The sequence below is a fragment of the Myotis myotis genome, unplaced genomic scaffold, assembly GCF_014108235.1.
Source record: "Myotis myotis isolate mMyoMyo1 unplaced genomic scaffold, mMyoMyo1.p scaffold_m19_p_18, whole genome shotgun sequence".
In the NCBI taxonomy this organism is placed as follows: Eukaryota; Metazoa; Chordata; class Mammalia; order Chiroptera; family Vespertilionidae; genus Myotis; species Myotis myotis.
In genome coordinates, this window is record NW_023416322.1 from 15,215,580 (window position 1) to 15,231,831 (window position 16,252).

Here is a 16,252-nt window from a genome sequence, read left to right on the forward strand (position 1 = left end):
TATTCCAGAGTGTCTAACAAAGACCTGGCATAGAATAAGTGCTGAATAAACTCTTACAGCTTTGAATTATGCAAGTATTCTGGTCAGCTGAATATTCTAGTTGGCTAAAGTGTACCGCATGTGCCTTCACAACTGATTGTCAAGGGACTAGAGATAAGTACAATGTTTTCAATATCAAAAGCATACTTATTGCAATAAAAACCTTTATGGTATTGGATGATCCAGAAGGCAGATTTTCATGATTGCACGTCCCCTTTTCATAGTAGATGAAAAGCCCAACTGTTGTTCAAATTAATCTCAGGTCGGATGGACCATTACTGAGCTTTAGGCTTGTTTATATATAAAATATTGTTTCTTTCCAATGTGATCTCTTAATTGGGTATATGAAGGTTTTTTTAGGTGTCTGGATTCAATTTGGAAGTTTCTTAAACTCCAGTCTATGAGAGTTTTAAGGAGGTAAAATATATTGGTATTTCCTGGAGGAGGAAATTCTAGAATTGACCATGCTACTGCTAAAACCTTTCTTGAGACAGTTCATTTAGGAAGACTGGTTCCCATGGGACCCACCTCTTGGAGTTAGTTGAGTGTGTTAAAGAGATTTATTTCCAGACAAATTGGCTTATAAATATGAACCAGCCTGTGAAAGGCAGTCCATCGGACAAATCTTGAGGGAACTATTCTTTCTACTTTAGGGACTCATGTTATGAAAGATCTAATAGGTAGCTCCTATTCCTACCACCAGCTCTGTATATTTTAGCTAACACCGAACGTGACCATTCCTCCTAATTTACTTAATATAGCAGTCCCCAAGGGCTTGTAAACCCATAATTGGACAGTTAAGATTAGAAAGTTAAGAAGACTGACACGGGAAGAGAGGCTTTATAACCATGAGGGACATTTTATTGGCTGAGGATTTCTGAAAGCACCATTTTAATTATCTCTTGAGCAGCTTCCCTTGTCCTATCAGCCATCAAGAGGTAAGAGATGAGATGAAGAGTTACTCATGTTGAATAAGCGTGGACTTCATCCTCCAAGTCTTCATTAAAGAAGGACTTGTTGGAATGAATGAAGAAGATGAAGTTATAGTCAGGGTAACATGAAATAAAAATACAAAAGTCCACTCAAGGACTTTAATTTAAATCCTAATGCGAGCCTCGTTAAGTGCATTGTTTAAAGTGTCCTGAAACATTGCAATTTTCTCTTTATTTCTGGGAATTTTAGTTACTGTTAGCTTCTGACTACTACTTACACTAAAATCCTTTAGAAAACACGCAAAGGCTGTGTTTTTCAGGGAGAGAAGAAGAGGGAATCTGTTCTGTGGTGTTTGTAGGAGATGGAGCCATCACTGGCTGGAAGCTGGGAAGTATGAATGCCAGTACTCAGGGTGGGGAAGAGTTGGTGTGAGACCAGCAAGTTGGTCACTAGAAGACAGTCTACAGCAAAGAATGCTTTAGCTCACCACAGTTTCCAACCTCTCCATGGTGGTCACTTCTTCCCCACCTCCAAGACCTAGATCTGAAACTCTTTATAGGTCGGATGAACCTCAGACTCAGTCAGCAGCTGCTGTCAGAACAGGAAGTTGGGTGAGACCAACCCGAGATGCCTATTAAATCGAGAAAACCTCCCCAAAGGTCTCAAGGTCTTTATAACAAGAACATCTTGCTTCTGGATTTGATACAGAATTGGAGAATGTGGGTGTCAGACACAAGGGCTGCCAAAGAACCCAGAGGGAAGAAGCTCTAATGTGAGGTCCAGCCCAGGTCCTTCCACCCAGACACCTTCCCCAGCGGAAGTGCATCTTGTGCTACCTGACCGAATCATTTTAGCACTTTCCTTTCTGCAGCACTCCTGCTTATCTTGACTATCATTCCAGAAGGCTTTACAATCCCTCCTTGGAGCAATGATACCCTAAGAGCTTGGGGAAAGTTCTGGGGGACTATAGAGATGAATCAGCACACTGTTGGGGTTGATGGCAATGAGGGCCAACTGGCAGAGCTTTTTCCGATTGAGTGAGATGTGTTGTCCTTCATCTTCTTGGTCTCATCTGGTTGTTGGTAAGGACTCAGTTTCCATCATGCATCCCAACACATCCCAAAATTGGAATGCCAGCTCCTCCACTCACCTCCCTGAACCTCCATCTCCCTATGACTCATGGTCAAGCACTGTTAGAAGCACTTTACATGCATTAACTCATGTAATCCTCACAACAACCTTACGATGTAGATTAGAATTTGTGAGCTCCGTTCTACAGATGAAGACACCGAGGCACAGAAAGTCTGAGTAACTTACCTCAAGTCACACAGGTAGCAGATGACAGAGCAGGGATTTGAATCCAGGTAGTCAGCCTCCACCCGCCGTGTTCTGATTCCGCTTTGCCTTGCTTCTGTAGGATTAAGTGAGAGATTTATTTGTGTATAAATTAGATAAATATCCTATTATGCACTTATAAAACATGCAGAAATCAGAAATTACACAGAAGAAACGATAAAAATATATAAATTCAAATAATTATCCCTACTCTTCCAGAGACTGTCTTGCTCACTCTACACTGTAGACCACTGAGAAGCTCACATTATCCTATCTGGCCCACAAAGACTGAAGAGAGAAACTCGACCATCTGATTACCTCACGTCATCACAATGATTTACTCCTTATCCCTTCAGTTCAGGTTCTAATCCATGGAGTCTGAACTTGGAAGGAAGACCCTATTCTCCCTTACATGGGAGTAAATGAACAGATGTATTACCCAGTAACTACACCACATCTGGCTAAACCCAGACAAGCCAAATGGCATTAGGCTGGCTGCTAACTTGTGGGGCCTTCTGTACCCAGGAGACTCTGGGTGATGGAGTGGTACCAAGATAGGGATGCTGCCTTAGGCTTCATCATTCAAAGATGGAGCTGTGACAGGGGCTCCCTGTAGCTTAGTCTCCCAAACCCCATGGCTCACTCAGGCATGATCTCCCCTTCTCCCTGAAGCACCTTCCCACTCCTGGACCATCCTGGCCACTCAGGAGGGAGGCACTGTGCAGAAGCCAGAGAAGGGAGGTGGGGGAAGGCTGCCCCACAGGGCTGAAGGGCAGCTGTTTATATTGTAATTAAGGTTTCACAGCAAAAACTGAAATGTAGCTCAACTATTCCAACAAGGCACTGGAGGTAATTACACTGCTAGAGGCGGACTCCACTGCCAATTATTTCCCTCCCTAATTGAATAACTTAGGCCACATTATAGTGAGACAGGCAAAGGGAGAGGCTACTTTCAAATATGGATGTTCCTTCAGAGGACTCCAAACAGCTCAAAACTTAACACACCCTTTTCCTAACATCCTTTCCCAGGAGTGTGGTATAGAGGATAAGAATGGAGGTCCTTGCCCTGACCGGTTTGGCTCAGTGGATAGAGCGTCAGCCTGTGGACTCAAGGGTCTCAGGTTTGATTCCAGTCAAGGGCATGTACCTTGGTTGCAGGCACATCCCCAGTGGGGAGTGTGCAGGAGGCAGCTGATCGATGTTTCTCTCTCATCGATGTTTCTAACCCTCTATCCCTCTCCCTTCCTCTCTGTAAGAAATCAATAAAAATATATTTTTTTAAAAAAGAATGCAGGTCCTGGAGTCCCAGTACTTACTGGCTTGGGCAGATTACTTAAACTCTGTGAGGGTTCCCTCATCTATAAAATGGGTCTAATTGAAATATAGACTTCATGCACTACTGTGGGGATTAAGTACATATAATAATCCCGGCACACAGAACACATTGAATGATTCTGGCTTAAGGAAATGGTGGCAGTAGAGTGTGCACCTGTAGAGCGGCAGGTCCTTTTATCTTCCCTGAACAGATAGGTAAATGGAGGCAGAAAGCACACCTAGTCTCACGTGGAATTGAACTAGATAAAATGATGCTTTCTTGGCTCAAAAGGAGTGATCTCCTCTGAGTTATAGAGGAAATGGCCTCCCCCAAGAAAGTTGGACAGATCTTTAAGATGTATAGACCCTGGAGGGAAAACCAAGATGGGGGCGTAGGTAAACACCGGTACTCACAGCCTCCCACAGCCACATCAAAATTACAACAAAAATACAAGACAACCATCATTCAGAACCACCTAAAATCTGGCTGAATGGAAGTCCTACAACTAGAGAAGTAAACAAGAAAGCACATTGAGACTGATAGGAGAGGCGGAGGTGCAGAATGGGCTGGTCTGACACACATGTGGGACATGTTTTTAATCAGGAGTGACATCTCTGCTGTGGAGTCCTCCCTGAGAAGCAAGGGTCTCAGTCCCAAACCAGACCCCCAGCCCAGGGTTCCAGAGCTGGGAAGAGATGTCCCCATAACTTTGGGCTGTAAAAGCCAGTGGGGACTATGCCTGAGTGACATGGAGGCTGCTGGAAACCCAGGCAGTACTCTTAAAAGGCCAGCACATGGAATTATACAGTCCCACTTCCTCTGAGCTCCAGTGCCAGGCAGCAGCTTAGGGGGATCCAGGGACACACAGAGAGGAACTAGATTGTCTGGCACTGGGGCAGAAACTCAGGGGTGGCTTTCTCCCAGAGTTGGGTGCTCACAGGGATCATTGTTCCTATACTAGGACTTCCCCTGTTCAGAACTGACTTGCAGACATATCTGAGCTTCCATCAGCATGGCCCACACTATTTGCTCTTCCCTGGTGATTCACTTAGACCCCACCCCATACAATTTGCAACCCTACCCAAGCTGTTTGCAATGGCTTTTCCATATGAATTGCCTGTCCTGGCTTAGGCTTCAGACTTTGCTAAAATCTCTTGAACAAGCACCAGCTGGTGTCAGCATGTCCCAAACCTATCTAAAAGGCCCAAGACCTGGCACTAGCACTAGCCTTCCTTGCTTCACAGCTGGGCCTTGCCTGGGCATTTCTGAGCCCAATATAAGAAGTAGCCATTTGAAGATCTCTCTGTAACTCCTGCCAGGTGGCCCCAGGCAGTGGCTGACCAGGCACCTCCCAGGAGGTCCCAGAGCCAGTGCACCCAGTGGGAAACTTTAAACCATACCAGATTAGAACTCTACACATCCACAAGCAACACACTCAAGGGGCAGACTCAGCGAGTACCAAAGCCCCACTGAAGCAAGTCCTGCTCCATAGAGGTTTTTCCTGCACAGCAACTCTCCCACTGTAGTCAGAGCTGGTCCTCACAGCCAATTGGCCTGGAGGTCAATTCCTCCCAGTGAATGCCAACAGCAATCAAGGCTCAACTACAACAAGACTGTGAACACAGCCCACACGGGGTGCACCTAGAGTGTCCAGCTTGGGTGACTGGGGAGGCTGAGCCACTGTATTCTACAGGATAACTACTATGCAAGGTCACTGCACCACTTCCAGGAAACAAAGCAGCCAGCTAATACATAGAAATAATCACAGGGAAGCAGCCAAAATGTAGAGACAAAGAAACATGTCACAAATGAAGGAAATGGAATGGAAGCAAGCAAACTACTGGATACAGAGTTCAAAACAATGGTTATAAGGTTACTCAAGGATTTAATGAGAGCTTCAAGGGACTCCGTGAGACTGTCAAGGATCTTCATGAGCATTTCAAAGACATGAAAAAGGACTGGTCAGAACCTAAGCATACACTAACTGAAATAAAGAATAATTCATAGGGATTCAACAGTAGAGTAGATGATTCTGAGAATCAAATCAACAATTTGGAATATGAGGAAGAAAAAAATACCCAATCAGAAGAGCTAAAAGAAAAAAGAATTAAAAAATGAAGATAGTGTAAGAAGCCTCTGGGACAACTTCAAGCATACCAACATTTGCATTGTGAGGGTGCCAGAAGGAGAAAAGAGAGCAAGATATTGAAAATTTATTTGAAGGAATAATGACAAAAACTTCCCCCACCTGGTGAAAGAAATAGACTTACAAGTCCAGGAAGCACTGAGAGTCCCAAACAAGAGGAACCCAAAGAGGACCACACCAAGACACATCATAATTAAAATGCCAACAGTTAAAGACAAAGAGAATCTTAAAAGCAGCAAGCAAAAAACAGTTACCTACAAGGAAGATCCCATACGACTGTCAGCTGATTTCTCAACAGAAACTTTGCAGGCCAAAAGGGAATGGCAAGAAATATTCAAAGTGATGAAAAGTAAGGACCTACAACCAAGATTGCTCTACCCAGAGAAGTTATCATTTAGAAGTGAAGGTCAGATAATGAGCTTCCAAAACAAGAAAAAGCTAAAAAAAGTTCATCTCCACCAAACCAGTATTACATGAAATGCTTAATGGTATTTTTTAAGAAGAGGGAGAAGAAAAAGAAAGATAAAAAATATGAACAATAAAATGGCACTAAATACATCTCTATCAACAATTGAGTCTAAAAATCAAAATAAACCAACAAGGAATCTAATGAACAAAATAAACTGATGAATCAGAGGCATGGAAACATGGAACAGACTGACGAATCTCAGAGGGAAGGGGGGAGGGAGAGTGGGAAGAGATTAACCAAAGGTCTTACATGCATATATGCATTACCTATGGACACAGACAATAGGATCTTAATGAGCATTTCAAAGGCATGAAAAAGGACTAGTCAGAAATTAAGCATACACTAACTGAAATAAAGAATAATTTATAGGGATTCAACAGTAGAGTAGATGATTCCAAGCAAAGGCCTGGGGCAGAGTGAGAACCTCCAATTTTCCCCACTGCTCCCCAGGGTGAGGGCCAATTCCCTCCCAGAGTTAACCACACACTCCCTTCCCAATGTCCAACCCCTTGGCCATTACATCACAGTGTTTGAAACATCTCAAAAGCCAGAGATAGGAATTCTCAAATTTGGGGTGCATATGAGTCTCTTGCAGAACATGTTTAAAAATGCAGGCTCCATGGCCATACTCCCAAGGGTTCTGATTCCCTGGGTCTAAGACAGTGGTTCTCAACCTTCTGGCCCTTTCAATACAGTTCCTCATGTTGTGACCCAACCATAAAATTATTTTCATTGCTACTTCATAACTGTAATGTTGCTACTGTTATGAATCATAATGTAAATATATGATATGCAGGATGGTCCTAGGTGACCCCTGTGAAAGGGTCGTTTGACCTCCAAAGGGGTCGCGACCCACAGGTTGAGAACTGATGGTCTAAGACGAGGTCCAGGAACCTGGAGTTTAGCAATTTAACAAAGTTTCCAGGTGTTTCTGATTTCAGTGGTTCAAGGATCAGGCTCTGAGAAACACTAAAAAGAGAACCAAGGATGAACAGCAGAGGCCTCTGAAACTCCACCTTGTGGCCTTGGTTCATTTCCTTAAATTTTCTGAACTTCAGTTTCCTTAAATGCAAATGCAGATAATAGTATTTACCTTAGAGGGGTTTTGTGATAATTAAATGAGATGGTGCATGGAAGGTGCTGAGTACAACGCCTGGTACATATAAAGTGCTCGGTCATGTTAGTAATTGTAAGCATTACTGCTGCTGTTGTCATTAATATTGAAATACAGCCAAGCCCAGTGTTCCTCATGGGGTAAATGACGATACCTGGTACCTTATCATTTGGAATCATTAAATCTATAGAAAATTGGGATATAAAAGAAACCTAAATGGGATTTGATAAATTTAAGTCAGTTTTAATGAGTGACTTGGTGAGGGGATGTTGGCAGATAAACTACTGTTTGGACAAACAGGAGTTTTGTTCTCTAATTGGCAGACACTGGTTATTGGTAGGAAAGAGAGGCCCTTGGTGGATGTGCCGAGAGGTGCTTCTTGAGAACTGGCTTTAAATTGATGTGGTCTGCACCAAAAAATCAACAGCAGACACCACTTATGTGGAGGAGGATGGTGGACCCCACACCCAGTCATGCCCAATTCCTCCTAACTCTCCTCTGTTCTCCAGGCGCTTTCACTGGGTGACTTGGGCTGAAGGGACAGAATGGAACTTGAAAGAACTGAGCAGAAATACACCCTCCTCCCTCTTCAAGGACGAAACAGAGACATACTCTTCTCCCTCTCCTCTATCTTGTCTTGCAAGGCTGGGCCCTCAGCCCAAGCTGCCCCCCCACCCCTGAGAGTGACCACAAGAATGCTGGTATTGTCCTAACTCTCCCAACCACCCACCTGAGTGGACCAATGAAGCTCCAGAAATGTAGCTAAGGTCCTAATAAGGCTATAGTGGAGGACGGCTCCAACCTTCAGAATGTGATGGTCACTTCCTGACCCTTATGCTGTAAAACCCTGACCAATCTCTGTAACTCACGTCACCCCTAAAGCCCACCCCAAATAGCTAGCCCTATATAACCTTTGTTCTCCTGGGACACGCTCTCTCGCCTCACCGCTGCGCCGGATAGAGGCTGGGAGCCAATTCTAGAATTGATCAATAAAGACTCGTTGCTTTTGCATCAGAGGGGGCTCCCTGGTGGTGGATTGTTGGGGACCCCAAACTCTGGGCATAACAGGCCAATGTCTGGTGGAGCCCTCTGTGTCCTCTAACCACTCAGTAGCATTTGACGCAGTATACTGGGGGGAGCAGATATAGGGTTAAGCCTCAGACTGACCTGTTGGCAAAGTCACAAACAAGTCCCAGCTTAGAGGGCACAGTCCTCTTAAGCATAATTAGGCTTGACCTTATGGCTCCCTAGATCTTATCTGGGAAGCTAATGGGCTGAGGGAAGTGCAGCAAAAACAAGAACAAAAACAAGTGAAACTCACAAGAACAAAAACAAGTGAAACTCACAAGAACAAAAACAAGTGAAACTCACAAGAACAGTGTAACTATGGAAACCACTACCTTGTTTACCTCTGACTATAAAATAAAGGCTCAGCTTGCCTGGGGATCTTTCTCTGTGGCCTCAGCCAGGCACAGGAAAATCCACGGAGACTAAAGAGAGCTAGAGAGTTCTGAATGCTGTCTCCGTGTAAAACATTCTTCGCCAACTCCCTCGACACCTTTGGGAACCCCTGGGCCCCCGGGGCTGGACCCCAGCAGTATACACTCTGGCTCTTTTCCTTGAAGCACCTTCTGTATTTAGTTTCCAGGGACCACAGGTGCCTGGTTTTCTTCCTAAACCCCAGGACACTCCTTGGCTGGGTTGGCTTTCTCTTCTGAATGTCTAGTAGTTGGAGTAAATAGGGGCTCAGTCCTTGGACCTCTTCTTTAATTTTTTTAAAAAATATATTTTATTGGTTTTTTACAGAGAGTTAGAAACGATGAGAGAGAAACATTGATCAGCTGCCTCCTGCACACAACCAAGGCACATGCCCTTGACCGGAATCGAACCTGGGACCTTGCGGTCCGCAGGCTGATGCTCTATCCACTGAGCCAAACCAGTTAGGGCAGACCTCTTCTTCAGTAATGTATCACCCTTTGTCGTTTCTCTCATTCATGGTTTTAAATATCAGGTTGAATCATAAGAAACATCTGATAGTCAATCTTTTTCAACTACAAAAATGGCAATTTCAATGCTATGTCTATGCTAACTCCCAAATTCATGTCTCCATACCCGGACCTCTCCTGAAGCTCCAGTCTCATTTACCCAACTGCCTACCCAATACCTCTGCTTGGATGTCTAGAAAGCACCTGCAGGTTAGCCCAGGCAGTTCAGAGCGCAATCTAGGCTTCCCTGCCAGGTTTGCTCCCCTTCCAGTCTTCCCACCAGCTTAGGACAACTTCCAGTTGTACAGACCAAAAATCTTATAGTCCTCTAACCTCCTCTTTCTCTCACAAGCTACAGAAGTCAGTCTGTTAGCTCTAACCTGACTTCTCACATCCCCACTCCTATTATCCTGTAGTTGTTGCCTAGATTAATGTAACAGCATCCTAACTGGTTTCTGCTTTGCCCCCTGGACCCCCTATATTCTGTTCTCTGTTCTGCAGTCACCATGACCTTTCTAAAGTGTAATTCCTGCCATGTCACTCTTGCCACCCCAAATCCTCCAAAGTCTTCCCATCATACTCAGGATAAAATTTAAACTCCCTACGCTGCCTGTTTTCTGACCCTTGACTGCCATTGTAATCTTAATGTTCTTCGCCTTCTTCACTCAACTGTAAATCAAGTCTTTGTACCTCCTATTTCCTGCCTCTAACACCCTCACTCCAAGCATTCAAGTTTCTATTTAGATGTCACTTCCCCTGAAAAGGCTTTCCCAGACCATCCCATTCTCAGGCAATACTTACCTCTTCACCCTGCATAACTTCATATACCTACCACATGATAGCATATTCCATAATCATGTGTTTATGTGTTTGTTGCCTATCACCCAACTAGAAGCTAAATTCTCTGAGGGCAAGGATTGTTGGTGGCTTGGTCAGTGCCCTAACCTAGTGTCTGGCCCACAGTAGATGCTGATAACTATTTGTTAAATGAATGACTGGATTGATGAATGAATGTGCCAGGCCCTCAGCTCTATGCCCTTTGAGAGCTTGATGGATGACAACCTGGCCCAACAATTTAATAATGATGTGGGTTAGGATTGTGCTGCAATGTGAGTGTGTAATTTTTGGAATATTTTCCTTAAATACGGTCAATGCTACCTCCTTCTCCCATCAGGGTGGCAGATCCCAGAACAAGGAGTTCGTTTCTCTCCTTTCATTCTATATATCCAAAACGTGAAGACGTGGAGACTCAGCTTTTCATGCAGTGACTATGCTATCTTTCATCTCTGGTGCTGGCTGTCACAACCACACACACACACACACACACACACCAATAATGATAAAAAACAATCACAGGCGTTTACTGAGATCTTCTGATGTACCAAACACTATTCTAAACTTTTTACATATATTATCTCATTTAGATGAACTAGCAATCCTCTAAAGCAGGTTCAAATTGAATCTCCACGTTCAAACGAGGAAACAGAGGTACAAAAGGGACTCAGAGGTACAAAAGGGACTACGTAAGAGAAAAGGCCAAATGTCTCTGAGATTTTTAGTTTTGGAAAAGATCTCTTATGAGTTACTATCCACAGCAAGCTTCACTCTCACCTTCACTGCCACCCAGATTTAGTTCAAAGTGTTCCAAGCTCTGAAGAATCCCATGAAGACAAAGGCATACAAACATTAAGGCCACCCTATGTGGCAGTGAGAAAGACCCTAGCTATCCACAGCTACTAAGGAAGTGATTCCACCAAAAGTGTGACCGAGTTGGTGACACAGGGAAGATCTGTTCCCTCGTTTACCCAATAAGAGCCCTTTGCACCCCTCACAGCCGACCCTCTCTCCCAGCCCAGTTGAAGGACTGTGGTCACCTCACCCCTCAAGTGAGCAACGAGAATCTATCTAGCAATTAATTTGCCCCCCACCTCCCTTGTTAGCTCAGCTCCATCTGGTAAGCAGGACTCCTGATGCCCCAGGTTCTCAACCCCCTCACCTGACAGGTAGCCCCTGAAGAAAAATGCCATCTGAAAACAATCACAGCGTCTGCACTGCCAAGACACAGGGAAGCCCGGGGCCCCTGTGTTAATGCCCACCTTCCACGGTGCTGGCAGTGGTACCAATGGGCTGCTTGGAGGTCCACTGCTTCTCTTGAAGAGACAGCTGACATGATGCATTGGGGCCTTGCTCCCAGCAGGCCTTTGCCCCCTCCTGGCTGTGCCAGACCAAAGGAAAAGGAGTGGGGGAGAAGGACAGATTTCTCTCCAAGTAAGAGAGCAAGGGAAAGGATAAATGGAACCAGTTTCAAAAGGGGTTACAGGGCATTTGGGGAAGCAAGACTCCTGGGTTATAGTTAACGCTCTCAAGCAGCAGTCACCAACCTTTTGGACCTCGAGGACCATGGTGGTCCGCGGACCACCAGTTGGCAACCGCTGCTCCAAAGGTTTCCTTGAACCAGCGGTCACCAACCTTTCGGACCTCACAGACCACCAGTGGTCTGCGGATCACCGGTTGGCGACCGCTGCTCTGAAGCATCAATAATATGCCTCACCTTCACCCTACCCTTCTCTTGGACTTGGCAAATGCTTTAAGGCTACCTCTGAGTCCCCTCCTCACAGCCAGACAGACTCTCCAGCAGCAGAAACAAAGACTGCCTAGACCAGCCGTGGGCAAACTACGGCCGGCGGGCCGAATCCGGCCCGTTTGAAATGAATAAAACTAATAAAAAAAAGACCGTACCCTTTTATGTAATGATGTTTACTTTGAATTTATATTAGTTCACACAAACACTCCATCCATGCTTTTGTTCCGGCCCTCCGGCCCAGTTTAAGAACCCATTGCGGCCCTCAAGTCAAAAAGTTTGCCCACCCCTGGCCTATACTCAAATATCATGTGCAAAAGCAGCGAGTCTGAAGGTGGGCACAGAAGGATTTGAGGCAGGCTTGTAGTGCACATGTCTGAGAGACCATGTGGGTTAAAGAAGACCTGAGCCAGGGGAGAGAAACCCCAAGCTTCTGCTCCACTGAGCTCCCCAGTGCTGGACAGAAGCTGAGCTGGGACTGAGGTGTCCCTGTTGCTGTCCTGTGAGGTAGGCAATGCCAGCCCTTTGCACTGTGCCCAGCCCATCATCACTGGAGGTGCAGGTTGGAATCACTCATCTGTGTCCCCAGATTCTGCCCCACCATTCGGATCCTCCCCTGTTCAATGACCTAGGACCGTGGTCGGCAAACCGCAGCTCGCAAGCCACATGTGGCTCTTTGGCCCCTTGAGTGTGGCTCTTCCACAAAATACCGACTTCTGCACATGGGCCACAGAAAAAGAAAACAAGAAAAAGAAGTTTCAATCGCACTGTACATGCGTGCCCGCATGTGGTATTTTGTGGAAGAGCCACACTCACTGGGCCAAAGAGCCGCATGTGGCTTGTGAGCCGCAGTGTGCCGACCACTGACCTAGGACACGGGTGAGCTCCTTGCTAAGCACCAGTGAGCTGTGGGAAATCACTACCATTCTGAGTATGTCAGTCTCCTCAAATGCAAAATGAGGCACTGAGAAAATGAGGCCCCATGCTGCTGCCATCTTCTGGAATTTAATAAGGGCCCACAGTAGAATATTCTCAGAAAAAATCCTTTGCTCTTCATGAAATGGTTGCTAGCAATTTCCACAAAGGTAAGGAGTAGTGTCCCCTATGTAACCTGGCTCTTAAATTTTAATCAAAGTCCTTGAACTAAGCACAGTCAAGATATGTGATGGAGGAAGAGGCTGACTCCATATTAACTTTATTGTTACCCAGATATGTTCACCACCCCTCATGATGTGAGTGGTCATCTTATTGGTTGTCTTGTTGACCAACTACAGAAATCCAGTGAATGCTAAACCTTTGAAGCATAAATATAAATGGGCAATATTATCATCATTAAATTATATCACTAAAGACAATTGAAACTAGACAATCAACTTACACCATGAACAAGAATAAACTCAAAATGGATAACTTAAATGTAAGACGTGAAACCATAAAAATCTTGGAAGAAACCATATACAGCAAAATCTCAGATATCTCTCATAGCAATATGTCTACCAATACAGCACCTAGGGCAAAGGAAAGTAAGGAGAAAATAAACAAATGGGACTACATCAAAATAAAAAGCATCTGCACAGCAAAAGAAACAATCAGCAAAACAACAAGAAAGCCCACTGCATGGGAGCACATATTTGCCAATGATACATCTGATAAGGGGTTAATCTCCAAAATATATAGGAAACTCATACAACTTAACAAAAGGAAGACAAATAATACAATGAAAAAATGGGCAAAGGACCTAAAACCAGCGGTTCTCAACCTATGGGTCGCAACCCCTTTGGCAGTCGAACGACCCTTTCATAGGGGTTGCCTAAGACCATCCTGCATATCAGATATTTACATTACGATTCATAACACTAGCAACATTACAGTTATGAAGTAGCAACGAAAATAATTTTATGGTTGGGTCACAACATGAGGAACTGTATTGAAAGGGCCAGAAGGTTGAGAACCACTGACCCAAATAGACACTTCTCCAAGTGGACATATGGAAGGCCCAGAGACATATGAAAAAAAAATGCTCAAAGTCACTAATCATCTGAGAGAGATGCAAATCAAAATGACAATGAGGTATCACCTCACACCTGTCAGAATAGTTATCATCAACAAATCAACAAACCACAAGTGTTGTCAAGGATGTGGAGAAAAGGGAACCCTAGTACGTATACTACTGATGGGAATGCAGACTGGTGCAGCCACAGTAGAAAACAGTATGGAGTTTCCTCAAAAAATTAAAAATGGAACTCCCATTTGACCCAGTGATCCCACTTCTAGGAATATATCCTAAGAAATCAGAAACACCAATCAGAAAGAAGATATGCACCCCAATGTTCATAGCAGCGCAATTTACAATAGCTAAGACTTGGGAACAGTCCAAGTGCCCATCAATAGATGAGTGGGTAAAAAAGCTGTGGTACATTACACAATGAAATACTATGCAGCTGTAAAAAATAAGGATCTCTTACCCTTTGAGACAGCCTGGAGGGACCTGAAGAGTATTATGCTAAGCAAAATAAGCCAATCAGAGAAAGATAAGTATCACATGATCTCATTCATATGTGGAATCTAATGAACAAAATACACTGATGAACAAAATAGATTCAGAGACACAGAAGCATGGAACAGACTATCAAACCTCAGAGGGAAGGCAGGAAAGGGTGGATGGGTGGGAAGAGATCAACCACTGAACTGGTAATGCATAAATGCATAACCCATGGACACAGATAGTAGTGTGGTGAAGGCCTGGGGCAGGGGGTTGGGGGGCAGGAAGGGGTGGGCTAGTATAGGTCAGTGGGGGGGGACATATATAATATTGTCAACAATAAAGATTTAAAATAACAATAACAACATATTATTGAAAACTTGTGGGGGAAAAAAAGTCTCTGGAGAGAGGTTCCAGCACCAGCTCCCCATACACGCCTGTAATCCTATCCACCTGAGGTTGCTCTTCTGGGAGCCTCTCCATTCCTAGTTCTCTTCATCCGGGCAATACATACAACCCCAACGTGTGTTGGTCTCCCTGCCAGGACCCTGGCTGCCTACAAGCTGTGCTGGGACCTCTAAGCAGTGTTAACTAGAAATGGTAAGAAGAAACCCCCGTCTTATTACCAAGCCCAGGGAGGAATGTGTGCAATATTCACCACTAAGAATGTTGTTGTTGGAGGTCAGCTATATCTCAATTTTTAAATAAAGAATTTACAGCAGGGAAAAAGAAAAAAAAAAAGAGAGAGAGAGAGACAAGTAATCGCTGGCTTCATGCCAATGTGCATAGAATGTTTACCTTAGCCAATTAGCAAACAAGTTCTCCTTAGGGAAGATCTGACCTTTCTCGATAAGGTAATGTTAAGGTGGATCATTTTAGCATCAACATCATATAGACTTTAGATCTTAGCACAACAGCCTGTGGACGAAACTGGCCACATCATTTATGGAGTCCAGTGTGAAATGAAAATGTGGGGTTCCTTGTTCAGATATTACTAACCATTTCAAGACAGCAGCGATAGACCATTAAACCAAGCAATGGGCCCTTCTGAGCTCAGGCCCCTTTGCTACTGCACAAATCACACACATGCACACAGCCTGCCCACAGATGATCCAGAATTAACCGTGGCTAACATTTAACCAGTGCCTACTAAGGACTTGACAAATCTGTTGACTCATTAATCCTCAGAACAACCTTGGGAGGGAAGTACTATTATTTTCTCTCTGCGATAAGGAAACCGAGACACAGAAAAGCTAAGCATCTTGCCTGCGAATCCAGGGTCACTAGGCAGAGCCAGGATTTGAACTGAGGCAGATGGGGTTTAGGTTCAATCACATCACTACCCTGCCCTGCTTCAGTCATCCTCCAGAACTGAGTCTGGGAATTACACTAATAGATTTCCACTCTTACAGAGTCTTAATTTTCTTCTCCCCTAGTGTTAACGCTGGGCTTGTCAAAGTTCCAGGGTCCTGCTGTGACTGGGGGCCTTCGGCATGTGTGTCCCTGGATAGGTGAGGGCAAAGCAGTACTAGTGTAGGTACAGGGAGCTGGGAACCGTTTTATCGAACCTTCTATGTTACTGAAACCTCACACCTGAAGCCTGCTGACACTGACACGTGATAAACCAAAGCTCTGGGCACAGGTGATTGAGATCAAGAAGGCCCACCAGGCTCCAATAAGGAAAACAGCCTTAATCTCTGGGCAGACCGGGGCTTGGCTGCCACAACTTTGACCTCTAGCTCAGGGATGTGTCCTGGCTCCTGGGAAGAGCCTCCCATGGAAGGGTCGTCCATGCTGGGCACTGGACCTCCTCCCAGGAGGCAGTGAGTCAGCCACACCGAGTGGGAAGTAGA

The 16,252-nt window shown here is 44.8% G+C and overlaps 1 long non-coding RNA gene across 4 annotated transcripts in view; it reads right to left on the minus strand.

The window, feature by feature from the left end:
- LOC118673288 overlaps window positions 1-16,252 on the minus strand; it is a 200,692-nt gene that overhangs the window by 44,252 nt on the left and 140,188 nt on the right. For all 4 annotated transcript variants that reach the window (XR_004973347.1, XR_004973344.1, XR_004973346.1 and 1 more), the window contains exon 3: window positions 2,290-2,383. This is a non-coding gene — a long non-coding RNA (uncharacterized LOC118673288). The remainder of the gene's footprint in view (window positions 1-2,289; window positions 2,384-16,252) is intronic.